The 26,408-nt window shown below is 46.2% G+C and overlaps 2 protein-coding genes across 4 annotated transcripts in view; one reads left to right on the forward strand and one right to left on the reverse strand.

Annotated features, from left to right (window-relative positions):
- The window catches only part of BLCAP (BLCAP apoptosis inducing factor), a 35,681-nt gene extending 11,248 nt beyond the window's left edge, over positions 1–24,433 (forward strand). The window contains exons 2-3 of one of the 3 annotated variants that reach the window (XR_007729340.1): positions 191–7,557; positions 7,629–24,433. The gene's annotated coding sequence lies outside the window, so the exon portion shown is untranslated. Of the gene's footprint in view, positions 1–190 lie in introns of all 3 variants that reach the window. The other 2 variants (XR_007729341.1, XR_007729339.1) reach the window with 2 other exon arrangements.
- The window catches only part of NNAT (neuronatin), a 165,760-nt gene that overhangs the window by 7,023 nt on the left and 132,329 nt on the right, over positions 1–26,408 (reverse strand). The window lies entirely within an intron of this gene.

Raw genomic sequence — 26,408 nt, forward strand, 5'->3', positions numbered from 1 at the left:
CTCCTGTTCACTTAAGTCTGCCCATTGTTACTTTATTCCTTTCTTCATTCAAAACTTGCCAAAGATTTGTCTATTTTAGAGGTATTTTCAAAAAACCAAACTTGTGTTGATCATATCTGCTGGGTAATTTTCTTATCTGATTCTTTTGTGCTTTTATCTCTGAATTCTTCTTTTCTGTGTTTCTGGATAGATTTCGTGGTTCTGCAAAGTCTTGACAAGCTGAGGAGTCATACCTGGAAAGGATGGTTTGTTCAACAAACACTGAGACCCTGTACTCGGCTTACTGGGGATTTCAGGGGCAAGACTCAGGCCTGACTCTCCAGGAGCTCATGAGTGTAGCCTAGTGGGAAGACTTAACAAAATAGACAACTGCAAATTCCAGAAACAAAGCAAACAAACAAAAAAAGGCTTTTGTGTCCCTTCTCTCCTGTGGCGACACCTGGATGATGAATGAAGCCAAGATTATTGCTTATTTTGCTCTCCCTCAGAAAGCAGCTTTCTGTTTCAGGTCAAGCCTGCTTAAGAGTCACAAACAGGCCTCCCTCTGAAAGATTTGTGGCCCTTTCCAGCAGGGAGCCTGCAGCCACCCCTTCCCAAAGTGACTGCCAAATCAGCATTCTGTCACCCCATAATGCTTCCTACCTTGCCAGGCCACCGCCCCCTCTTCCTGAACTGCCTTTTAGGAAAATGAAAAGTAGATACCTTTTCTGTAAAAGAGTAGGGGCAGCAGGCCTTAGAAAAACATACAATTCCATTGGTCACTATGGCTCCTGGTATGAAATGGTTGCCCACATGGTACCTAGTGACCACAAGACCCCACGAGGCCTAGGTCTGGGCTGCTTTAGGAACTGGTCCTTGCCCTGCTGTGGGCCCCAGTTTCCAGATAGGTAAAATGTGATCTTTGGAGCAGACAGTTTTTCTAGTCCTAATATCCTGGGAGTTCTTTCTCCCAAGATCTAGGATCTTCCTGGACCCATTTGAGGATGTTAGCTGGGCTCTGAGTAGGTGGCAGTGCACTTTCAGGATAGCATGTGCTTTATGCTTTAGTCAGTGTACCATGTGAGCCCAGGTACTTCCTCTGTCAGGAAACTTCCCTGGATTTCTTCTCCCTGGAGAGCTACTTGACTGGAGCATTTCACTCAGCCTTCTGTTGAGTGCTACTGCTAGTGTTAGGCAGACTTCCCCTTCTGTAGCGACTGAGTTCCTACAAGGCATGGCCCATGAGGGCTCCTCTTGTCTCCCAAGGGGGCCTGCATTGTCAGTCATTTGGCTGGTATTTGGCAGAATCCCATGCAGGAATAGGCCTTGGGACTATAGGGTCGACCATTCCTGCCATCCGGGAGCCCTCCAGGCTAATGGGAAAGGGCACAACATTGAGCAGATAATGCCAGCGATACGCAGCCATGGACTGTGTCAGCTGCTACAAGAGAGGGTCTAAGAGGGGACCCAATATGGGCCTGGAAGGATTAACTTTCAGGTGGAGCCCTGAAGAACAATATATAAAGGTTTGAGCAGTGAAGTAATAAATGAGATGTTATTGCTATTATTTTACCATCTAATCAAGCATCTCTGCTTACAGATAAAGAGACTGGGATGAAAGTAAAATGAAGGACCACCACTATCTGGCTGCCCTAGAATCAGAACCCAAAAAGGCTTTTTGGGATAAAGAGGTCAGTCTATCTAAAGCTAGCGAATTGTTGGGAGATACTAAGGGAATCTAAGGCTGAAATGCTATTGGCAGACTTCAAAAGTCAGCCCTCAGAACTCTTCATTTCCATCCGACTGGGAACCATCACAAACAAGGATCTGATAGGAGGTGGGGAGTAACCCAGTCAGAACAGCCTCTGAGATGGGATTCTGTCAGCAAGAAACAGGACAGCATTTGAGTGGTGAAAGTAGCAGGGCATGGAGAAGGCTACTGGCTTCTCTAGATCACTGGGAATGGGGAGAAGTAGTCATAAGGAGTGAGTGTGAATGAGGCAGGGACACAGGAGAAAGGGTAGGCTGGGGAAAAGGAAGCAGTGAAAGATGATAAAAGGAAAGCCAACTCCTGTTGAAGAGCTGCAGGAAAGGAGGCCAGAGAAGGGCTGTCACATGTGTCCATTCAGTGGGCAGAGCCAGAACCCTGTCTCCTAGCATCCAATGCAAAGCTCACTCCCCAGTGCACCAAATTGTGTGAAAGGGCCACTGTTCGGAAAAGAGGAATGACTGAAGAAGTGCTCTCCTTGATGGAAGATGGTCCTGCCTGGGGAGCTTGGCCTGTCTCAGCCCAACAACCCTCCCTCCCCAGTATCTTCCTGAAAGTCCCAGGAAGAATAGAGTTTGATCTGCCAGGCTTCAGGGGGAGAATGACGTATGTTGAGAAAAACTTCTATTGTTAGGCAGGCTGGAGGTAAAAAAGAGAACCCGGCTAAGCAGCAACTGAAGGCTTCAGACAGAAGCCCTTGGTCTCCCTTTGGGATACTAGAAAAGGGGCTCAAAAGCTGGGCAGAGAGAGACTTGAAGGACTGAAGAATCTTGATGCAAGGCTTCAGGGAGCCCCAGCCCTTATGCCCTGCCTTTGTGACTGTACCTCACCTGTCGCATAGAGAACACACCACCACCACAGCATCTGCCCCAAGGCACAGTCTCCATAAATGTTATTTCCTCTGTTTTATGGCTCCCTGCCACTGGCCCTTACTAAGCTCCAGCCTGTTAGGGATGTGATCTGATCCCCCAGCTCTCCCACTCATTCATTCATATGAGGAGCATTTGCCAGGCTCTTTTCCAAGCTCTGAGAAGCTGGCGCAGAATGACTATGCCCTCCTTGAGGAGCTCAGATCAGCAGGAGGGAGGACAGAGTCATTCTTGTGGGTAGATAATACCATGTCATTAGGGCTTTAGTGGTGTTAGGTAGAGATTATTTGGGAGACCATATCTCAGTACCTCTGTGTGAAGTCAATTATTTTTTACCTTCTCTGCAAAGGCAGTATCCTAAAAAGGAAAACACCAAGGTGTAGCTTGCTTTCTGGGAGACCAAAGTTCTCAGTTTGAGCCCCTACTTAGCCACCAGCTTGCCCAGCAACCCTCCATGCATTTCCCTCTCTTGGAGAGTAACCCCTGTCTGTCCATCCTCCTCCCAATGAGGAACCAGAGGAGGCATATGTTTGAGAGCGCTTTGTCAAACATCCCAAAGGGTCAGATATGACTCTTCTCCAGAGACTAATCTGGGTGGTTCTGGCCTCTCACTATTTTTCTGGGCAGCTTGTGTGGAGCGTGTACTTGGATAGCTCAACACCTTTTCCAAAGCCAAACCCTCTGACAGCCTCCTGCCCCACACTCGTAGTGGTGAACCTCCAAGGAGGGGGCAGGGAGGCAATTGCTAAGGCCCTGGGGCTGATTCCCATCCACTTTCCACGTGGCTTTGCTCTCTTTACTCTTCTCTAGGTCTCTGTTTCCCCATTTATAGGTCAAGGAGGGGGCTGGACGAAGAAGTCTTTAACATTTCCAAAGCTGTCTTCTGTGAAACATCAGTGACATTTATCTCCTTGTTATTTTAGTCTTAGAGATAGTGGTTGAAAGAAAGTGTATTAAGACAATCAAGTGTTTAATCAAAGGATCTTTTGCATTAAAAAATAAACTTGAAATCTCTTGCGTGCAGAACTGTCAAGGATCTTAACTTAGAGCCAAAGAAGACATGGAAGTGTCTATGAGGCAGGAAAGGCAGACAAAGCCCTTCAGTAATTCCATATTGTTTATGGGCCCAATCCTTTGGCTTGGTCATCAAGGCCCTGCACAACCCTTGAAGATAAGGGGCTTAGTCTTTGTTCCTTGACCAAGCACAGAACCTACCTGACCAGGCCTGGCATAGTACCTGCTGGTTGGCTGACCTGGTGGCTAGATGGATAGGTGGTTCAATCAATTGCTAAGAGTCCCTAAGTAATTGGGTGGCCCAGTCTTTCCTAGAAGGAAAGGAACTCAGTTTGCCTCCCAAATCTCTTGGCAACTCTGAAGTGACAGAGATTATCTTTCAGCCTCAAGACTAGTATTTTGAACAAAGATATGTGAGAAGAACCTTATAAAAGACTGCCCAGCCTGGCATCCTCACTGTGGCAACAGCCCACATGTGTTTTAAGAGTAGCCCCACCAGGTGGTAGACACCCTGTAAGATCTGGATGTCGGTGGACTCCTGAGTCACTTGTAAGCCAAGGGGCTTCCCTCTTCTTCCCTCCCTCTACCTTTCCCATACCCTAACTCTGCATATGGGACTTCCCCAGCTTTCCCGCTTTTATGAGTTCCTCCCCATAGGCCAACAGGCAGGTGAGCTTGCAGGAGTGCAGATCGTGAACCACTGTTTCACAGAGAATTGACCAAAGCTCTGCTGAGAGGTTTCTCGACTTGCCCAAGAGTTCACAGCTAGGGCAGGCTGCTTTTGATTCCTGAACTCTGATCACATCTTAGGTGGTCCTCTGTGTTGCTCATTTTCCCACTTCCATCGTCTCCTCCCCTCCTAGATCATGAGTGTCCTCTTTAGAGTAACAATCTGAGAACTCCTGCAGCCATGCCCTACTGCCACACACACCCATGTGAGCCCATCACCAAGATTTAAGCTCTTTGGTCCTATTCCCTCAGACTATTCTAGGGAAAAACCTGTCCTCAGTCCAACCCCCAGACTCCAGCTGCAATCCTGTGGGGTTTAGACTACTATTCACTGATGGGGTGGGCCATTTGGGGGGCTGCTTTTTGGTGGTTGGCTTTTGGTTTTGTTTGTTTTTACTTACTGGCCAAATAGGATCCAGTTCTTATTTCTACCCTCGGAGCCATTTTTATAAATGCCATATGGTTCCATTTTGTACTGACAGGAACTGGGGACCACAGGCACATAGCACACACCACAGCTACTGTGACTAATAGCCCTGGCAGCTGTGCCCTCCTTACAGTCTGGGTGTGCAGTATGAGTGATGTCCAGAACCAGTAAGATTGGATTGGGCCTCCCGATCCCTGGTTGTGATGACACCACTGCACCTCTAGTCCCGTCTCTCCGGTCCCTTGATCTTTCCTATATCCATCTCCTTCTTTTAATTCAGATCACTCTTGCAGGAGAGTTGCACCAGATGTCTCTCTGCTTTCGATCTTGTCTCTTTCAACCCATCAACCAAATGGCCACCATTGGCCATCTTTACTAGCTTAGGTCATGTTCTGTGGCTCTTGGCCTAACTTTGTCCATCCCTATTCCCTAGAGGATGGCATTCTGTTAATGGAGCAGAGCATTTCACAGTCTGGTTCCCTACCCCTAGGCGTTCCTGCTCTGCTTCTGCAGGTACCCAGCCAGAGGAGCCCACCTGTCCTCCCAGAAGAGATGTCCTTCACTTGAGAGTCCAGGAGATCGCCCAGGGAGAAGGTGTGGAGGGAGGGGTTTTGAGAAGGAATGTGAAGTCCCCGGTGGTAAGCAACACCAGCAAGACGACCAAGAAGAGGCAGTTGGGGTTGGTCAGTTAGGAGGTCTTGTCATCCATCTTGGGGTTAGCAGAGCAATAGAGACAGATACCACATCACTATGGGAAGAGAAGAGAATAAGAGGAAGAAGTGGAGACGAGAGGAACAGATCACCTCTTCCAACTATGAAGGGAAAGAGAAGGATAAGTGGACGTGACCCGTTTGGACTGTTCTTTTTTGGTTTAGCTAATATTTGGCCTGTGCTTTTCTGGATCAGGCCCTGATGAGCATTTTGTCAACAGTACCTCCCTGAAACCTTAAGAGAACATCCTAGGGTTGACATGGTTTTACCCACTATACAGAGCTTCAAAACATGAAGGCACTTGCCCAAGATGGGGGCAAAGCTGGGATTTGTGTCCCATTCTGTTGCCCTTCAGAGCCTCACTTTCACCACTGTCCTTGTCTTCCCTATAGTCATGAGAGGAAGGAGGTAGAGGGCTGCCTGAGGTTAGGGAGCTGGGGCAAAGGCACCAGGGAGGTTCCCGGTGCTCAGATAGGACTGGAAGTCTGGGACATAACACTTTTCAGAGGGGGAAGGGGTCAGGGAACAGAGGCTATTTTTAATAGCCAAATAGGAGATATAAGCTCATTAAAAACCAGAAGGAAAGGAATAAAATGTTTAACAAGTGTCTGAGTGGAGGACCTCCTTCAAGCTGAAGCAATGAAATGACATCAAGAAGACAAAGGCCAACAGCGAACAGGGATAAGTGATGGCCTTTGTCCCAAGTGGCCTGGAGTGGACGGCACTAGATGGACAGGTAGGGGCTTAGCCTTGGATAGCAAGCATGCAACGACCCACCCACCCAAACCTGGGAGGCTTAGCACTCAGCAGGTGACCTCATCTGTCCTCAAGCCATCACTGGGAGGTGCTCAATAAATATTTGTTGGGGTGAAATAACTGAAATGGGAAATTAGATCAAAGAGGAAAAATACCAGCGTTAAGCTATTGATGATAGAAGAAGGGGCTGGGTGTGGTGGCTCACACCTATAATCTCAGCACTTTGGGAAGCCAAGGTGGGTGGATCGCCTGAGGCCAGGAGTTCGAGACTAGCCTGACCAACATGGCAAAAACCCCATCTCTACTAAAAATACAAAAAATTAGCTGGGCGTGGTGACATGCACCTGTAACCCCAGCTACTCAGGTGACTGAGGCATGAGAATCGCTTAAACCCAGGAGACAGAGCTGCAGTGAGCTGAGATCATGCTGCTGCGCTCCAGCCTCGGTGACAGAGCGAGACCCTGTCTCAAAAAAAAAAAAAAAAGAGAGAAGCAGCCCAGGATCCACCTTTGGCTCGTTAAGTCGGGCTGCCTGGAGTGTTGAGAATTGACACCTACATGGTGGTCAGTACTAGGACGACCAGACTCTCCTATGGGCACAGTTCTGTACAGTTTACAAGGGTTTTGTTTTTTTTTTTTCTTTTTTTGGGGGGGGTCTCACATACTCATGATATTCCCCATTTAGGGTCTTGAGGTTTGAGGACCCTGTTAGACTTACCCTCAGTCTGTTGGGTGAGTTTGCTTCTATCATCTTGGATTCTTGATTATCCCTATTTTTTAGAGGAGGGAACAAACTTCAGGTCTTCCAGAAAGAACTGGCAAAAAGAGGCCTGTATTCCTCTAACTTCACTGTCTTCTTTACACACCATGCCACTTTCCTGAACAATATACAAGTTCATCATGTAATTATTTTAGAACCCAGGGTCCAAATATTTTTATGGTCAAGATTCGATGGGCAAAGTCCTCACACTGAGTTCTCCCAGCAAGGATGCTTTCCACTCACTTGCTGGGTGGCTGCGGGTCACCTCCCCTCACTGGGCCTTGGGTTCCCCATCTGTGAAATGAGGTAGTTGGATTAGATATTCCACAGTTCCCTTCCAGCTCTAGCATTACCCTCAGATACCCTCATGCCTAAAGCAGTAATTGAACAAGGGGCGTGGTGACCCCAGGTTCTGGGTCAGGTCCTCATCTTGCGGCACGGAGGAATCGTGATGATGGCTGCAGCCCCCAGAAGATGAACTTGAGAGGAGCTGGCTGAGATGATTTTTCAGCTGATGGTGAAATGTGCTGGCAGAGTCTCTACAGGTAGGTTGGCGCAGGTGAGGAGTGGGGTGGGCACTTTGTCTCTTGTGACCCCGAATAATGTTTCCTTGCAGAATTGGAAGCCTCCAGGACAGGTGGATGCCAGCTGGATTTAGCCATTCACATTGGCAAAGTAGGTGATCTATCTTTCCACACACTCTTCTGTCAGGGCTTCCAGAAAGGCTTTCTGCTCCCATCCCTTAAACACCTCCCTGTCTTTCACTGTCACTGTGCCTGGAATCGTACCCTCCTGTAGCCTTTCAGTTCCTGTTCAGGTGGTATGTGCTCTGAGAAGGCTGTGACCATAAATGCTATAATCAGCCAGGAATAGCTAAGCTCAGAGCCAGAGCCAAGAATGGAAGGGTTACCCAAAATTGAGGCATGGACTGTTGATTGACTAAAAAGAGAAAAAGTCCATTCCAACTTCACCTCAGAGCACACACCCAAATTTGAAAATTATTTTCAAAGGTCAAAAGGAAAAATGAGCCCATTAAAAACCAGAGGGAAAGGGAATATATAACAAGTGACTGAATGGGGAGCCCATTTAAGCTAAAAAGCAACAAAATGACATCAAGAAGGCAAAGGCCAACCAATTTGACTCCATTAAAACTAAATATTTTCAAAGTCAAGTAATATCACAACCAAAAAGCAGAGTGGTTGCAGATTCTTAATGTATTAAAAAAACACACCCAAAACCCAATAGTAAAAGCAAAACAGGTGTGTGTAAGTCGCCTAAATTGAGTTTACAGGAAAAGAAATGGAATTGACTAAAAAAATTTTTGAAAAAACATTCAACTTCACTAATAACCAAAGATCAACAATAAAAACAACAAGGAAATATAAATTTTCCCTAACAAATTAGGGGGAAAAATTTAAGAATACCCAATGTTGATGAGGATAGTGGAATAGGCACTGTTTTACACTACTGGGGGGAATGTGAATTGGTGTACACTTCTTGGAAAGTTGGAAGAAGAGAGAAATTTTCAGAGAGTAAGTGGCCTGTAACTTTACTCAACATTTATTGAGTCTCTACTTTGTGTCAGGCGTGATGATACGTTTTAAAATATTGGCCAGGCACAGTGGCTCACGTTTGTAATCTCAGCATTTTAGGAGGCCAAGGCAGGAGGGTTGCTTGAGCTCAGAAGTTCAAGACCCGCCTCGGCCACATAGCAAGACCCTGTATCTATAAAAGTATAAACACACACACACACACACACACACACACACACACAAAGATAAATATGATCATTGCCCTTGGGAGTTCAGAGTTAAGAAAGACACACAGACAGACACTAAAATGATACATAGGAAGGAGAAGGCCAGAGAGATGCCTGGGACATGGGAGCATGGGCAGCTGGGGTTGGTGGTGCAGATTTCATGGGAATATCCAAGGAGGTTCCTAGAAGAGGTGACTGGATAGGTAGAAGTTATTCAAGTAGAAGGCAGAGGTAGAGGTGAGAGGCATCATGGATGAACTCATAGACAGCTGAGGGTTGCTGAAGTATGAAATGAGAGGCTAGGGGTGGAGAAAGCAGAACCAGCTCACATAGTGCTAGTATGTCTAATTCAAGACTTGGGTGTTCAGTTGCAACAGGGAGCCCCTGAAGCGTTTTGTGCAAGCAGGTGCCATGGTAGGATTTCTCTTTTGGAGTGATTACTCTGGTTGCTTAGAGAAATTTGGAGGCATGTGGGCCAGAGAGGAGATGATTGCCTTGGTCCAGGTGGGGTCCAGGAGGGATAAGGGTAGGGGCCAAGAGGATGGGAGGAAGTGGTCAGATCCAGGAGGTGAAACTGGGAGAATCTGCTGACTGGTTGGTTGCTGGTGTTAAAGAAAGACAGTAAAGGATACCTTTCCTATTTTCTGTCATGAGTGACTGGGTGAAAGGAAGAACACCCAGGAGAAAGAGCAGATTTGGGGGCTGAGAGAAAATTGTTGAGCTCAGTTTTGGACAGGTTGAGTCAGAGGTGAGCATCCAGGAGGAGGTGGCCTGCAAGAAGCTAGATAGAGGGTCTAGATCCCAGCAGCAGATTTAAACAAGAGATTTGGATTGAAACTTTGGTGCTTGTAGCCATGGGCTTTGGTGAACTGGCTCTAGGAGAACGCACCAGCTGAGAAAAGAGAGGGGGTCCAAGAACAAGAGCCTTGCCCCCATTTAAGGGGTGGGCAGAGAGAGGGGAGCCCACAAAGGCGAAAAAGAAGTCAGACGTAGAAAAAGCACATGCAGGCTATGTTGGCATGGAAACCTGGGGATGTGGAGCACTTTCAAAAGAGAGCCACCAACAGACAAAAGAGAAAGGCCAGCTAGACAGGGACCGAGAGCCCACTGGATGTGGTCATTAGGGGCCACTAGACCCTCATCAAGAGCAGTTTCCTGTGAGAGACGGGACAGAGGAAAATGAAAGGGTAAGGAAAGCAGGCAGCATGGCCACCTCTCAGGGAAAGCTGCTAGAGTAACAGTTTGGGCCAGGGGACAATTTCTGAGCTGGCTCTGGACTGAGATGACATAAGGATAGATGTGATAGGAGCAGTCCAGAAGGCTATCACCTAGAGTCCTCCTGCCTGTCTGAGTCAGAGGTAGGAGCAAAGGGCGAGGGTGGGCAAGGAAGGAAAATGTGCATAGCTGGCATCAAGTAGGAAAGTATATGTGCCAGTTGGGAGCTCACCAAAGAAAGTGTGGGCATCTCAACAGGGATAGATGAAGAACCAGAGATGCACTCAAAGAAGAAGGACAAGGCCAGAAACGAGTTCATGACATTTTAGGAATAGGTACAGGAAGAGAGTTCTGCTGAGACAGAGAAGGAGGGGCCAGAGGAGAAGACCAAAAACGTGGGGTTCCTAGAACCCAGAGGAGAGTTTCCAAAAGGGCAGAGTGGGCACTGGTGGGCCATATGCACAGAGGTTAGCAGAGGCTCAGGCATCTCCCAGACCTGGCCTTTGGGGACTTTTGTCACAGCAACTTTGGGGCAAGGGGCAGAAGCTCCTCTTGGTGTGGGGGGAATGAACTGAGTCTGGCTGAGAAAGGAGGGAGGGGGAGCTGGAGCAGGCAGCGGGTCCAGGAAGGACCTGATTCTTCCAGGAGACACAGGAAGCAGGAAGCAGTGCAAGCCCAGTCGGAAGAGCAGGGCTGGGCAGTGAGAGGGGCCCTGGAGCTCTGGGATTAAGTGTAGAGGTGAAGGGATTAGTCGTATTGGTGGAAAGGGACAAAAGTAAATTATGTACATTTTAGCAAGTAACCTGATCTCCATGTTCTTTGGGAGGCCTTTTCTCTGCCCTCTGCGTACTGACTCCAGCTCTAATTAGCACGGTTTCGTCTGCCTCATGGCTGGGGCTATGTCTTTCTCATTTTTTTTGTACCTTTCGGCACCTAGCAACAGGCAGCCAGCTAGGCAGGGGCAGAATAATTATTTTCTGCTTGAAATCCAGTGTCTGAAATGGAGATTCAGAAGTTTTTCTTTGTATCAAAAAGACTTTGTGACAACATCCAGGGAGCAATGAAGTAGGTGAGGCCCAGGTCACAGGCTTGAATGGGACATTCAGGGTCTCAGTAGTAGTTCTATTTGTTGGTATTGCCTAGACATCAAAGAATTCTATTTCTTCCCTATCTGGACAGAAGTCAAAAGTCCAGAGAGAGGCTTGGTTTAGCTGGCTGGGCTTGGGCCTTGTGCCACCCTCTGATAGGACCTGGGTGGTAAGAGGCAGGATCTGGAGGAGGGCCCTCCATTGTTTCCATGTGAGAGAACGGCCCAGGTCCCACCACAGCCACATAAGATGGAAAATTTCCCAAGAAGTAATAAGGGGCTTCAGGGAAGAGTAAGTCATGCTAAAAAGCCAAAACTCTCAGATATCCATTAGAAGAAGTAGCCAGCTCAGAGGCAGGAGACTTCCAGGTAAGAGAGGGAAAGGCCTGAACTAGACCAGTGGGGATGGAGAGAGATCAGAACTTGTGGTAGATAAAACCCAGAAATAATTAGTGGGTGCTTATCTGTGAGAGTGAGAGAGAAAGTCAAGCCAAAGGTAATTCCCATGTGTCTTGGTTTTGTTTGTTTGTAGGACAGGGTCTCACCATGTTGCCCAGGCTGGTCTCCCATCTCCAGGGCTCAAGCAATCTTCCCACTTTGGCCTCCCAAAGTGCTGCAGTTACAGGCATGAGCCACCGTGCCCAACCCCATGTATCTTGAGTAGAGTCCTGGGTGGATGGTGGGGAGGCCCCTGGGGTGGGGAACACAGCATGGAGAGCCAGTTTGAGCGACAGGATAGTGGACTCAGACATAGCCAAGTGGGACCCAGCAGACACTTGGATCCTGGTGTCTAGGGCTCAGGAAGAGATTCAGTTGGAAGCACTAGCCCAGGGCTGTCACCACTCAGAGTAATGGGGACCCAGAGCATAAGTGAGATCACCAGGGAGAGAGTGTAGAGAAAAATGGGAGAGGGCCCAGGGCAGAATCATGAGTCATAGTGACATTTGAGGAGCCAGGTGTGGGCAGGCAAAAAAGGAGAAAGAGAAGGAAGGGCCTGAGAGATGCGACAAACAACCAGGAGAGGGGGTTGCCATGACGACCAAGGTAGGGAAGAGTTTCAAGGAGAAAGTAATCAACACTGTCAAATGCAGCAGAGAATTCCAATAAGACAGAGAATTTTTCCTTTGGATTTCATTAGTAAGTTTTGATGGCCTTAAGAGCATGCTGAGGGAGTGATGGCCTTGGCTAGAATAATGGTGAGATGTGAGAGGACATGGATCTGGCACTAAGAGTCCTCTAAGGAGTCCAGAAGGAAGACTTGGAGATGTGAAGGGTAGGGGCTGGGAGGCTGGGGCTAGGAAAGATGAGCAGGTGTATAGGCTGAGCTCCCAAAGTGTTCAGCATCCATTGTTTAATATGAAAGTTGATACATGCCACGTAATTCTCTTGTAGCACCTAATTGTGTGCCCAGCCCAGCAGTGTGCCTAGCCCTGTGGATACTTGGGTGAATGAATTAAAATAGAATCCCTGTTCTCATGGAGCGTGCATGGTAGTAGGGGAGAAAGACATAGTCAGACAATCACATATGTAAATGTACAATTTCCAACACTGATAGGCACTCTGAAGGAAAGGTACTGAGTACTGAAGGGTGTGCGACCAGGGGACCTGCCCTCATCTGACTCTGGGAGGCTTCCCTGAGGAGGTGTTCCTCCAAACCAAGATAGGGAGGAGAGAACAAAGTTAACAACAAAGCAAATTGGAAAGCATTCTGAGCAAAGGGCCTGACTAGGGAGGAAGGAGAGGTGAGACCAGAGAGGCAAGCGGTTCTGGCTATGCAGAGCTTTGGAGACCAGGGCTGAGCTCCTGCCAACATCCTGAGGGCGAGGGAAGCAGGGGATGTGACCTGCCCTGGTATGTTGCTGTAATCTGCCTGAGACTCTGGCTGTTCTGTGGAGAAATCATTACAGCAGCATGGGTAGACAGGGAGGCAAGTTTGGAAGCTTTGTTGTAGTGGACAGGATTTGGACACGATCTGCATATTCTGGTTAGTCTTGATGCTAGATGGAATGAAGAGGGACTGGAAGAGGGCAGCATTCAGGATGACCCCTGAGCTTCTGGTTTGCCTTACTGGTGAGATGGCAATGCCATTTTCAGAGCTGAGGAGCACTGGAAAGGGGCCAGGTCTATAAGGTAGACCCCAAGTCCAGTGGTAACAGCTGAGACATCCCAATGGAGATGGGGAAGAAATGGCTGAAGGCACAGCTCCAGAGCACAAGGTGAGAAATTGCGGAGACCAGTCCAGGGCTCTGGGGGGCTCCCAAATGGAAATATGGATCCAGATGTTGACAGGCTTCTGGGGCATTTTTAGGCCCAACAAAGAAATCAAGCCCAAGGAGCACCAACATTTGGAGATTAGAAAAGAGAAGAAGAATCCTCTGAGAGCACTGAAAAGAAAGAGCTGGGAGGTGTCTCCGCAGAAAGATGGGGTGGTCAGCAAGTGGGTGTGTGCAGAGAGGTCAGGAGGACCAGGGCGATCCCTGAGCTCCTCCAGTGTGCACCTGCACAACTTCCATGGTGCCTCTGGAATTGGGCAGCATGGTGGCCCTGCTGATTGGCACCCCAAAGGGCCATTGGGGGACCTCTGAGAATCTCTGCCAGAGCAGTTTGGGTGGGAGTTGATTAAGGAAAGAAGAAGCAAGATCCAGGACTTCTCATCTTAAAGGAGAGAGCAGTGCTGGCAGATGAACATTCTGAGGATAAGGAGCCTGAGTAATTGAGCGACTGGGGATGGAGACAATTAGTGAGATGAGCTCCCGAAGGGGCTGGGATCAACTGTGGAGGTGGATAAATTCATTTGGAGGCAATAATATGTATTTGACTGAATGGGGCAAAATTAAATTATGTACCTTTTAGAGAGTAACTTGATCTCCATGTTCTTTTGGGAGCTTTTATCCGACCCGTGTACCAACTGTAGTTCTAATTAGCACCAGTTTTATCCTGTCTTTTGGCTGGGATTATGTCTTATTATTTTGTGTGTTTCTCAGCACCTAGCAACAGGTAGTAAGCTCCTTTGGTGCCGAATCAGTATTTTCTGCCTTGGAATTAAATGTCAGAAGTCAGCACTCCAATTTCTTTTGACCAAAAAGATTCTACAATTATCCAGAAGTTACAATGCAAGGAAGAAGAACTGGATGTTAAGTCTTGTGTAGCAGGGATTATGGGAAGTGGATCAAGACAAAGTAGAGGTATCTGCTCCCCTCATCCTTGTAAGCTCCATGCCATTTATCCATGCTCACATTCATCATCTCATACGAGCTTCACATTTCCCCACAAGAAATGGAGCGTTACCCCATTACCTACTCATAGAGGAGGAACTGGAAGCCAGAGAGGGAGATGCCTTATTGACACAGAACACAAGTGGCAGGAGCTGGCTTCAGACCTCAGTCCATTCGGTATGGCAGTCCCTCTTCCCAGGACCAGGTGGAGCTGGAGAGAAAGAGGGAGAGGAGTCTGTGAGGTCCAGATGGAGATGCTCAGCTGGCCCTTTCCAAAGGTGGGAGGTGAGGTCGGCCTGGAACCCTACCGGATGCTAAAGTGTCCTGCCACACTGTGCTGATGAAAGCAGGTCCCCACCGCAGCGTATATACATTGTGTGTTTGCATCTAAAACGTCTATAGTTGTTTGAAATGTTTAAATCTTTAACCCATCTGAGATGTATTTTCATGTATGGTGTGACACAGAGCTCTAATCTGCTCTTTTTCCAAATAGGTATCCAGTTTGCTAAGCATTTATTGTTCCAACACCATCTTTTCTCTCAATTCCCTGTCTAGACTCCAGTTCTCTTGATCCGTTTGTCTATTTCTGAGCTAATAGTACATATTAATGAGCAAAGCTTAATAAAGTGTCTTATGGCCTGATAAGATGAGCACTCCGCCCTTCCCCCAAGGCCTTTATTCCTTTTTTTCTTTTTGAGACAGAGTCTTCCTCTGCCGCCCAGGCTGGGGTACAGTGGTGCAGTCTCTGCTCACTGCAACCTCCGCCCCCCGGGTTCAAGTGATTCTTCTGCCTCAGCCTCATGAGTAGCTGGGACTACAGGCACGCACCACCATGCCTGGCTAATTTTTGTATTTTTTGGTAGACATAGGGTTTCATCATATTGGCCAGGCTAGTCTCGAACTCCTGACCTCAAGTGATCCACCCACCTCGGCCTTCCAAGGTACTGGGATTACAGGCATGAGCCACCGTGCCCAGCTCCTTATTCTTTTTTAAAATTGTCTTGGTCACATTGCACATTTACTTTTTCAGGTACATTTTATCATCAGCTTGTCAAAGTTCTGTGAACTTTGTGAATATCTGTTGGAAGTCTGAGAAGAATTGCATTGAAGGGGAAATTAACAACTTTAGAGTATCAGTTCTTCCCATCTATGGACATGGTGTCTATCTCCTTTTAATCAGAATTGTATTTGTTTTGTTTTGTTTTGTTTTTAATGTCTTTTAATAAAGGTTGGTTGCTTTTGTCATAAAGATTTTCCACAGTTCTTAATAGGTTTATTCTTGAGTACCTTATTAATTTTGTTGCTTTTGTGAGTGGAAAAACTTTTCCTTTTTTCATTTTGCTTTCCAAATTTTAATCAGTTTACTAATCACTGTGCTTCATTCACAGACACATACACAGCAAATGTGCTTTGTCCCTGGGCACACAAATGAAAACACAGCACACATGTAAATCAGAGCTAATTGGCTGAAAATGAATTAGATTTTTTGAATTAAATTTTAATTATACAAGTAATACATGAATATATTTTCCTTTAAATAAAATTAGAGCATTTCAGGTAAAGAAGTCTCTACTGGCCTCCCCAACCTGTCCTCAGGCCCCTTCCCCACTTTAGAGGTAGCTGTTGTTAGGCATTTGCTATTGATCCAAAATGTTTTCCTATGCGCATTGAAACATGTCCTGTGTTCTATTGTTGTTTTTGTTTGCTTGCATAGATATGGTGATGTACACACTGGAGGTGCTGCTCCTGAGCTCAGGGAGCCTTACGGGACTCTCCTCGTGTCGCGTGTCACCTGCCGCAGCTGGATCCACTGCCCCTTTCAGCTGGCCGCCGGCAACCAGAACCGATTGTGCTATGATTTATTTAGTTGTTGCTTGTTGATCGACTATTAAAAGGCTTCCAGTCTTGTTTCAATAGGACAAACCTGTAACAGCATTCTTGTATATGCCCCTTTTGCTCATGTACAAGTATTTCTCTGGGGCAGATACTTAGAAACAGAATTGGTGGGTCATAGAGTCTACACATCTTAAATTCTGATAGTAACTGCTAAAATGTTCTTCAAAGTGCCTTTCTGATTTAATTTCATGCCAGCAGTATGTGTGTCCATTTCTCCAGACCATCTCCAAGTTTTACATTTTAACCAATCTGGTGGGTGAAAAATAATATCTTGTTTTAGTTAGTATTTTTCTGAATTACCAGGATGGCTAAAGTCTGTGTGTTTCCTATCCATTTATATTTCCTTCTCTGCATTACTTGTCCAAATTTTTTGCCCATTTCTTTTTTTTAGGGTATGTTATCTTTTCCTTACTGATTTTTTAGAAGTTCTTTATGCATTTTGTATACTTTATGTGTATTGCAAATATTTTCTGTATTGTGATTCTTGTCATTTAATTGTATTGTGTCTTTGGAGAAATCTTAAATTTTGATACAGTCAAATCGATCTATTTAATTGTATGTCTTTTTTGCAATTTTATTTAAGAAAGCCTTTCCTGCATGGAGGTCATATGCATTTTTCCTGTATTTCTTCTCTAACATTTATCATTTACATATATGTGTGTGTGTATGTGTATATGTATATATGCCTTTTTACCACATACAAAAAATAAATTCCATATGCATGCATGAACCTTAGGATCTAACTTTAGTTCCCCCTCATCCCCCCAACAATGGTTAAATAATTGTCCCAATACTACTTGTGGAATTCTATATCATTTCCCCACTAATTTAAAATTGCTACCTTTGTCCAATACTAAATCCCAATAGAGTCCTTTCTGGTCCACTGATCTATTTGTCTGCTCCTGAGCTTGATAATATGCTTTGCTAACTGGCAGGACAAATCTCACCCTCTTTGTTGTTTTTGCAAAATTACCTTGGTCATTCTTGCATATTAGTCCTACCAATGAATTTTAAAATAAGCCTTTCAAGTTTCGGGAAAATTTCTGCTGGAATTTTATTGGGGTTACATTGAGTTTATGGATAACTTTTTTTTTCTTCTTTTTTTAGACAGAGTCTCGCGCTGTTGCCCAGGCTGGAGTGCAGTGGCATGATCTCAGCTCATTGCAACCTCCACTTCCTTGGTTCAAGCGATTCTCCTGCCTCAGCCTCCCAAGTAGCTGGGACTACAGGCATGCACCACTATGCCTGGCTAATATTTGTATTCTTAGTAGAGACAGGGTTTCACCATGCTGGCCATGCTGGTCTTGAACTCCTGGCCTCGTGATCCACTTGCTTCAGCCTCCCAAAGTGCTGGGATTACAGGTGTGAGCCACTGTACCTGGCCTGAGTTTATGAATAAATTTAAGGAAAACTGACATCTTTATCATATAGAGCCTTCCTACCACAGCACATTGCTGTACTCTCAATTCAGGTCATCTTTTACATCTTTCAGGACAGTTTTATGGTTTTCTCTGGTTAGAGCCTGGCATATTTCTTGTTGAATTCATTCCTAGGTATATTATAGGTTTTGCTGTTAACTGTGAGTAGATTGCCCTCTGCTCTTGTTTGTTTGGCCCTTGTTTTTTCATATCCCATTTCAACCTGTTTACTAATCACTGTGCTTGATTCACAGACACACAAAGTAAATGTTCTTCCTCCCTGGGCACAAACATTTGAGCACAGCCAAACACACAGAAGCAGCATAATTGACTGAAAACAAATTAGAATCTTTTCAAATTATACTTTAATTAAACAAGCAAAGTGTGCATACATTCTCCGTTTTAAAAGTAGGACAATATGAATATAACTGTAGTCCCCTTTGACCACGCTCTGGAGTCCTCATTTCCCACCCCTTCCACAGTTTTATGTGTCTCCATCCACAGTAACACATAGTCCTGATGTATTTTCAATGAGTCATACCACATTATAGGGATTTTACTATAAGCTGCAGGTTTTTTTCACTCAGTCTTACATTTTTACAATATACTCCTATTGCTACACATAGGTTTCGCCTTTAATAGCTATATTGTATTCATTCCCATGAATGTACCACATTTTATCTTCTGTAAGCTCCATGGACATTTAATTGCTTCTTTTTGTTTCCTCCATCATGAGCAGTGCTGCAGAAACCACATTGCATGTTCCTCTGTGGTGGGATATCTCTGGGAGTGATAGAGAAATGGAATGCTGGGTCTCAAGATGTCCACAGTTTTAGTTTTAGCAGACACTACCAGTGTCCTCCATGATTTCTGTGCCATTTAAGCTTCCAGCCAGAGGGTATGAGAGGGCTATAATCCCCACAGCCGTAGGCGGTTGTTTTAAATATTTGCCAATCTCATGGGTGAAAAATTGAATCCTTTTTAAAATTTGTATTTTCCTGTTTGCTTGTGAGATTTTCATATGTATATTGAGCATTTGTATTTTCTCTTTTCTGAACTGCCTGTTATTTTTTCTCATTTTAAACATTAGGTTGTCTTTATCCCACTGGCTTGTGGAGTTTTCTAATGTAATCTGGATATTGATCTTTTGTAGATATGTGACAAATATTTTCTTCCAGCTTGTCATTGCCTTTAACTCTTTGTAGAATCTTTTGTTAGAAGTTATCAGTTTTGACATAATCCAATTTGTCAATCTTTTCCTTTGATCTTTTTTTATACGGATACCATGTTTAGTCCTTCCCTACTCCTAATATTTAAATATATTATTTCTTCTTTTCTAATACTTTTATAATTTTGTTTTTATTTGGTTCTTTAATGCATCTGGAGTATATTTTGATGATCATATTGATGTATGCTCTAACCTTTCTCCAAACGGGCAGCCAATTATCGCAGTGTGGGGGGTTGACTAGTTCTTCCTTTCCCCTGTGATCCGAAGTAAAACTCCCTCATATTCTGAGTCAGGTGGGTCTAAAGCTCCTGTTTTTCCCAACAATCCATGTATTCCTTTCAGTATAAGACTATTTTCTTTGCTATTCCACCTCTTGGTATCTGTGAAGTAAAATGCCATGTTTCGTTGTGTTTCCTTCTCAGCTCTCTTAGCTAACTAGTACCACACACTAATTTCCTTCTCAGCTTTCTTAGCTAACTAGAACCACACACTAACTTCTCCACATGAATTGTAAAGCCAGCTTGTCAAGTTGGAGAAATTGACATCAATATAATACCGAGCCTTTGAATTCATGAATACAGTAGAGCTCTACATTTATTCTTAATAGCTTGTATGTCCTTCACTCATACACTGTTGTTCTCCCCATAAAGAACTTGCCCATTTCCTAATGGGTTTATTCCTATAGTTTTTATTATTGTTGTGAATTAGTTCTCTCCAGCCCCCTTTTTTGTTTTGCTTTTGCTTGCTACATTTCTTTTTTATCTACTTACTAATCACTCTACTGCATTCACAGGCACACACAAAGTAAATATTCCTCCTCCCTGGGCACAAACACTCAAGCACATCCAAACACATGGAGCCCACATAATTGCCTGAAAATGAATAGGAATTTTTTTGAAAATTGCAGTCAAATGACACAAGCAAAACATGAATACATTCCGCTTTTTAAAAAAAGAGAACATTGCAGATGAAGCTAGAGTCCCTTTGGGCCACCCATTGCCACCCTATTCCCTTCCTCCTCTCCAGAGGTAACCACAGTAATGGGCTCAATGTGTACTTTTCTAGACGTTTCTAAAAACTTACATATATAGGTACCCAAAGGAAATATATGGTATAGTTGTCTCAAATAATGAAAATGTTATCTTTCTAGTTTTCATTAATATTCAACTTTTGTATTGACCTGAATTTTATTATGGTTGCAGAATGGAATGTCAGCGTTATCATCTGTCACAAGGTGAAAGTAAAGATATAAAAGTTGGGAGGTAGCAGTGAAGGGAAGAGGGTAGGAAGGCTGACAGGGACAATAGTGGGGAGGCAAGAGCTTCTGTGGGCATGTGGTGGAATAAGGAACGAAGGGGCAAGTAAGTTTCGTGAAATTAAAAAGACAACCAACAGAGGTACTTAAAGACTGCACGGGAGGAGTAGGGATAGAGGGGAGTAGTTTCCAAGTGACCCAATGCCTAATCCACTGGGACATCAGTGGATCTTATGAACTAGAAATGGGGTGTAGCAGATGCTGTCTAGAGGGCTCCCTGACCCAGTTTTGACTTGGGACTTGTAAGGGGATATCTTCAGGCAGCTTCAGGAAAATACTTTCCTCCCTAATTAAAGAGATGCACGTGGGGCCAGGCACAGTGGCTCTCGCCTGTAGTCCCAGCACTTTGGGAGGTTGAGGCAGGTGGATTGCTTGAGCCTAGGAGTTCGAGACCAGCCTGGGCAACATTGTGAAACCCCATCTCTACAAAAATACAAAAGTTAGCCAGGCGTGGTGGCGTGCACCTGTGGTCCCAGCTGCTCAAGAGGCTGAGGTGAGGAGATTGCTTTAGCTTGGGAGGTTGAGGCTTCAGTGAGCTATTATCGTGCCATTCTACTCCAGCCCAGGGGGCAGAGTGAGACCGTGTCTCAAAAAAAAAAAAAAAGAAAAGAGAAAAGAAAAAGAGAGATGCACTTGGAGAAGTTTCTCGGCTGCCCCCTTTCTTTCTGCCTAGGTGCTGTTTAGTGGAAATATGATGCCTGGAGCCCTGACAGCTATCTTGTGACCAGGAGGAGAAGGCCAGGAGACTTGTGGTTCTCTGCTCACTCAGATCTCAGATACCTAGAACCACTGACTTTTGAACTTTTCATTACTTGAAATAAATGTCCTTGTTGTTTAGCCACTCTTAGGTGATCTGTTACATTCTGATGAAAGCATTCTTCCTAATACAAGCAATCTGAGAGCTTAGAGCTAGGAGACAACATCCAGGAGCAGAGATCACACACTCTTGGGTAAGAGTTTGGGGTTGGGAGAGGGCCCATCCCAAACTTGCTGCTCTTCATCAAAAGCCCTTCTATTCTCTTGGATTAAAAAAAAAAAAATTCTAATAAGCCAGGCACATTGTGCACCTGTATTCCCACCTACCTGGGGGTCTGAGGCAGGAGGATCACCTGAGCCCAGGAGCTCAAGGCTGCAGTACGCTATGATCGTGCCTGTGAATAGCCACTGCATTCCAGCTTGGTCAAAAGAACCAGGCACTGTCCCTAAAAACAATTCTGATAAAAAGTGTCAAGATGTGAACAGTGGTTGTCTCTGGGTACCTTTGGGTACTTTGCAATTTTCTAAGATGTTGTCAAATGTTCTTAGGAGCTGACACATAAGAGAAGTTAAGTGTTGACTCCAGAAAAGGGAAGGCCCACAGCTGGTGAGACTGCCCGGGTAAAATCCTAGATGGATTCAAGGGGCGTTAGAGCTAGGGATGAGGAGCAAGCTGTGGGTGGATCTCACCTCACCTGATCCTGGAGGGCCAGCAACCTTCCTGGGTTCTTAAGGGAACTGCAGGGAATCCAGCTGATTTGGGACACACAGGGTTGGGGGCATGGGTGTAGCAGGAGGAAGAGCAGTGACAGATCAGGCTGGCCACACGTGCAGTGCTGCTGTGTCATGACAAGGAGTGAGCTTCTATCCAAGGGTAATGAGGAACCAGTGGCTGGTTTTTTTTTTTTTTATGAGACGGAGTCTCACTCTGTTGCCCAGACTAGAGTACAGTGGTGTGATCTCGGCTCACTGCAATGTCTGTCTGCCTCCCAGGTCAGCGATTCTCCTGCCTCAGCCTCCCAAGTAGATGGGATTACAGGCGTGTGCCACCATGCCCAGTTAATTTTTATATTTTTAGTAGAGACAGGATTTCACCATGTTGGCCAGGATGGTATCAAACTCCTGACCTCAGGTGATCTGCCCATCTTGGCCTCTCAAAGTGCTGGGATTACAGGCGTGAGTCACCATGCCTGGCCGTGGCTGTGCTTAAGCAGGGAGACAGGTGTGATCACTTTCATTTAGTTAAGTTTCTTTTCTTTGTCAGTGAAAGAAGCTCAACTCAAACCAGCTCAGGCACAGAGGGAACTTAATTGGCTTCTATAAGCAAACCACAGGCCAAGCTAGGTTCAGTTGACCTTCCGGTCCCCCGGGGCCAGGGACCCTACCGGCAGCCTGCCCCTCTCCTATCTCCGTGTCTCCACGTCTCTCTGCCTGCCAGCTCCCTCTCTCAGGCATGCCTCTTCCACACACTGGCGTTCATGACTACCAATGTTTCACACCTCTCAGGTTCATGACCACAAAGAGATCGAGGTAGGAGTGCAAGAACTTGGTTAAGCATCAGGGCTACTTGCTTACTCACTGTTTTGTCTAATTTCTCTGTCTTCCATGTCCTTGCCTGGGAAATGGGGATAACAACAGCACCAGCCTAATGTTGTGAGGATCAAAGGAGATGATGTCCATGAAGTACTTAGCTCAGGGATGGACACTAAGTGCTCCATACATGTTAGGAACTCTCTCTGTTCCCAAGTCCAGAAATCTGGAGAAAGGTTTCCATTGGCCCAGCTGAGTTGGGGTTCACCTCTGGCAAATCAATGATGGCCATTAAAGTGGGCTGTGCAATAAATAAGAAGGTGAATTTCAAAAAAAATAGGTTGGGGTGCAGAATGTTTTCCAAGAAGGATTGGCACAGTTCTAGGTAAAGAACAGAGGTCATCCCTCTGGCTGCCAGCAGAAAAGGGTTTGATCAGGCCCCAACAGCCTGGAGGCAGGGAAGTACCTAAGAGGCACCACAGTTGTCCAGGTGAGAAATAACGCAGGCCTGAGCTAAGCAACAGTGCAGATGGAGAGAAGGCGTAGCCAAGAGAAGTTTTGGAGGTAGAAATAGGGGGCATGGTGCCAAGTGCACAGGAGAGATGAGACAGAATGAAAGGTTGAAGGTGGCCTCAGGTGCTAGCCCAGAAACCTACAAACAGCCTCTCCAAAATGTCACTTCATTACTCAGGTTCACTTTTCCCACCACCACCGCCACTCCATTCTGCTCAGTAGCACAAACTCAGTTGAAGGTAAGCACAGCCACATCCGGACATTTCCAAAGACTCTCTTAAGTAGATTCTTGGTCCACTTCCAGCTCCTCTGCTTCCCACTGCTCCTTCTCCTTGTGGGTAGTCAGTGTTCTGGGAGCTTCTATTCTGACCTGGCACCAGGGGCATGCAAGTGATTCAGGTCTGCCAGCAACTATCCACTGCCATCCACCTAGCCACAGAATCCCTGCTGAATCTTTGTCCTGACCATGAGGCACATACAAGTCCACCAGCTACACTCACCCTCTTCTCTACACCCTCACCATCACCACCATGTTACAAAGACAAACAGGACCGTGGAGGACCCCTCTAGGCCACCTTCTCCCACTAGGGCTCCTCAGCCTCTCCAGCCCATGCCAGGAGCTTGTGGTTTCCCAGGCAACACCTGAGGAGCCAGGTAACGGTCCCTTCTGCTCTGGGATACCTCAAATTTATTCTGGGAGCTCTAGTGTCTACTGTATAGCTACATCTCTATGTGATTCCTTTCTTCCCACTAGCTGGTCTAACTTTTATTTCCTTTTAGGCAGAAAAACAGCTTCAGGCAGAAAAACAGCTTCTGCATTCTTCCCTGTTTACCATTCTGGCATCAATTTCAAGTACTCAGTCTCTCAAGCTCTTTCCTCTCTACAAAAGCCCAGCTACTGCAACCAACTATCCTGTCTGTCTCTGCTTAAGTTTCAAGAGACTCTTTGAAACTACTGACCATTGTTCTCACTGCATTCATGCTGCAGCAACCCAAATCCTGCAAAGCTCTGACTGAATCAGGAAAGAGCGACCTTGGTAGCTAGTCTCCAAAGATGGCCACCACCAATACTTGCCTTCCTATAATATATATCATACTCCTTGTATCAGGAAGAGAAGTGTAATTCCCTCCCCATGAATCTAGGCTGGCCTTAGTGACTTTCTTGGCCAATAGAATATAGCAGAAGGGGCCGGGCGTGGTGGCTCAAGCCTGTAATCCCAGCACTTTAGGAGGCCGAGGCGGGCGGATCACGAGGTTAGGAGATCGAGACGATCCTGGCTAACATGGTGAAACCCCATCTCTACTAAAAAAACATACAAAAAACTAGCCGGGCGTGGTGGTGGGCGCCTGTAGTCCCAGCTACTCGGGAGGCTGAGGCAGGAGAATGGCGTAAACCCAGGAGGCGGAGCTTGCAGTGAGCTGAGATTGCGCCACTGCACTCCAGCCTGGGCGACAGAGCGAGACTCCGTCTCAAAAAAAAAAAAAAGAATATAGCAGAAGGGACATTCTGGGATTTGCAAGACTAGGTTGCGGGAAGCCTTGTAGCCTCTGCCAGGCCTCCTGCAATGCTTGGCCTTGGAACACTCCCTCTTGCAAACCAGTTGCCATTCTATGAGAAGTGCAACTCCTGTGGTGAATCCACACGTGGGCACTCCAGTCGACGGCCTCAGCAAACCCCCAGCCGACTGTCAACTATGTGAATGAGCCTTCAGATGACTCCAGCCCCAGCTGCCACCTGACTGCAACTGCATGAAACATTTAAGCAAGAACCACCTTGCTGAGCCCTATCAACCCCCAGAACCATGAGGAATAATAAACTGTGTTTTTGTTGTTGTTGTTTCTGAGACAGAGTCTTTCTGTGTCATCTAGGCTGGAGTACAGTGGCACAATCATGGCTCAATGTAGCCTCTGATCTCCTAAGCTCAGGCAATCCTCCCACCTCAGCCTCCCAAGTAGCTGCAACTGTAGGCATGCACCACTACACCTGCCTAATTTTTTTATTTTTGATAGAGATAGGGCTTCCCCATGTTGTCCAGGCTGGTCTCAAACCGCTGAGCTCAAGTAATTTGCCTGCCTCAGCCTCCCAAAGTGCTGGGATTACAGGTGTGAGCCACTGCACCCAGCCAATGAATAGTGTTTGTAAGCCACTAATGTTTGGGGTAATTTGTTGTGCACCAACACAGTGATGGGCAAGGAAGTGTGCTGGGGGGTGGGGAAGCACATCAAATAATAAATAAAATATGATCCTACTACACAGCATTTAAATGGACCATCATAGTACAGTATGGTAAGTGCAGTAATGAAACATAAATATGCACAGAACTTTCCAGAAGAGGTGACCATTGGTCTGACTTCTTAGAGATGAGCAGGAATGAGCAAAGTAGAAGGAATTGGAAAGACCTTTCAAACAGAGGGAACAGCACAAGCATAGCCCTGGGAATAAGAAGCAGCAAGAGTGAGCTGGAGGGTATTTGGTGTTCCTGGACTATAACAAAAGAAGGAGAGGATGGGAAGAGTAAAATGAAGTGGACAGAGACCAGACCCTGCAGGGCCTTGGATGCCCCCATGTCAAGGAATTCGGACACTGTCCTGCAGTCATTGGGCACTGTTGAAAGTTTTTACACTAGAGTGATGTTTGGATTTGTTATTTGGGAAGACCACTGAGATGGTCAGTGTGAAGACTATATTTGGAAGGAGATGGTCTCTAGGCAGGGAGACCAATTTAGAAAATAAATTCAGAAATGCATAAGGATTGTTGGCTGCTGGTGTGAGAGAGGGTAGAACCAAGGGTGATTCCCGTGTGTCTTGGTTGGGATCTTTGGCAGATGGTGAGGTGCTTGAGAAGGGGAACACAGCATGGTAGCCAGTTTGAGGAGGGAAAATGGGCTCAGTCTCAGAGAAGTAGAGCTGAGGGTCCTGGGGTACAGCCAGGAGGAGGTTGGCAGACAGCTGGATGCCAGAGCTGGGACTCAGGAAGAAATCTGATTGGAGGGACCAACCTGGGGACAGAGGTTAATAGGACTCCAGGAAGGAGCAAGACCGCCAGGCAGAGAGTGTAGAGGGAAGATGGGAGGTGGAGAGTGTAGAGGGAAGATGGGAGAGGGCTCACAGCAGAATCGTAAGTCCCGGAGACATGTGAGGGGCTGACGGAGGTGTGGGTGGGTTACAAAGGAGAGAGGAAAAGGAAGGACCTGAGCAATGAGACAAATAACTAGGAGAGGAGGTTGCCATAGCAACCAAAGTAAGGAAGAGTTTCAGGGAGAAAGTAATCGCCACAGCTCGATGCCCCGAATCTCAGAAAAATAAGAAGCACAAAGTCCTTTGAATCCAGCAATCAGGGGGCTCCTATGAACCTTGGCAGGAACTGTTTTGGGGGCAAAGGGGCAAAAGCTAGCTTCCCCAGGGTCAGTGGACTGAATAGGTGGAGGAGTGGCAGAACCTTCCTTAGAGAAGGTTGGATGACT

This window comes from Macaca thibetana, chromosome 10 (genome assembly GCF_024542745.1).
Source record: "Macaca thibetana thibetana isolate TM-01 chromosome 10, ASM2454274v1, whole genome shotgun sequence".
Classification (NCBI taxonomy): Eukaryota; Metazoa; Chordata; class Mammalia; order Primates; family Cercopithecidae; genus Macaca; species Macaca thibetana.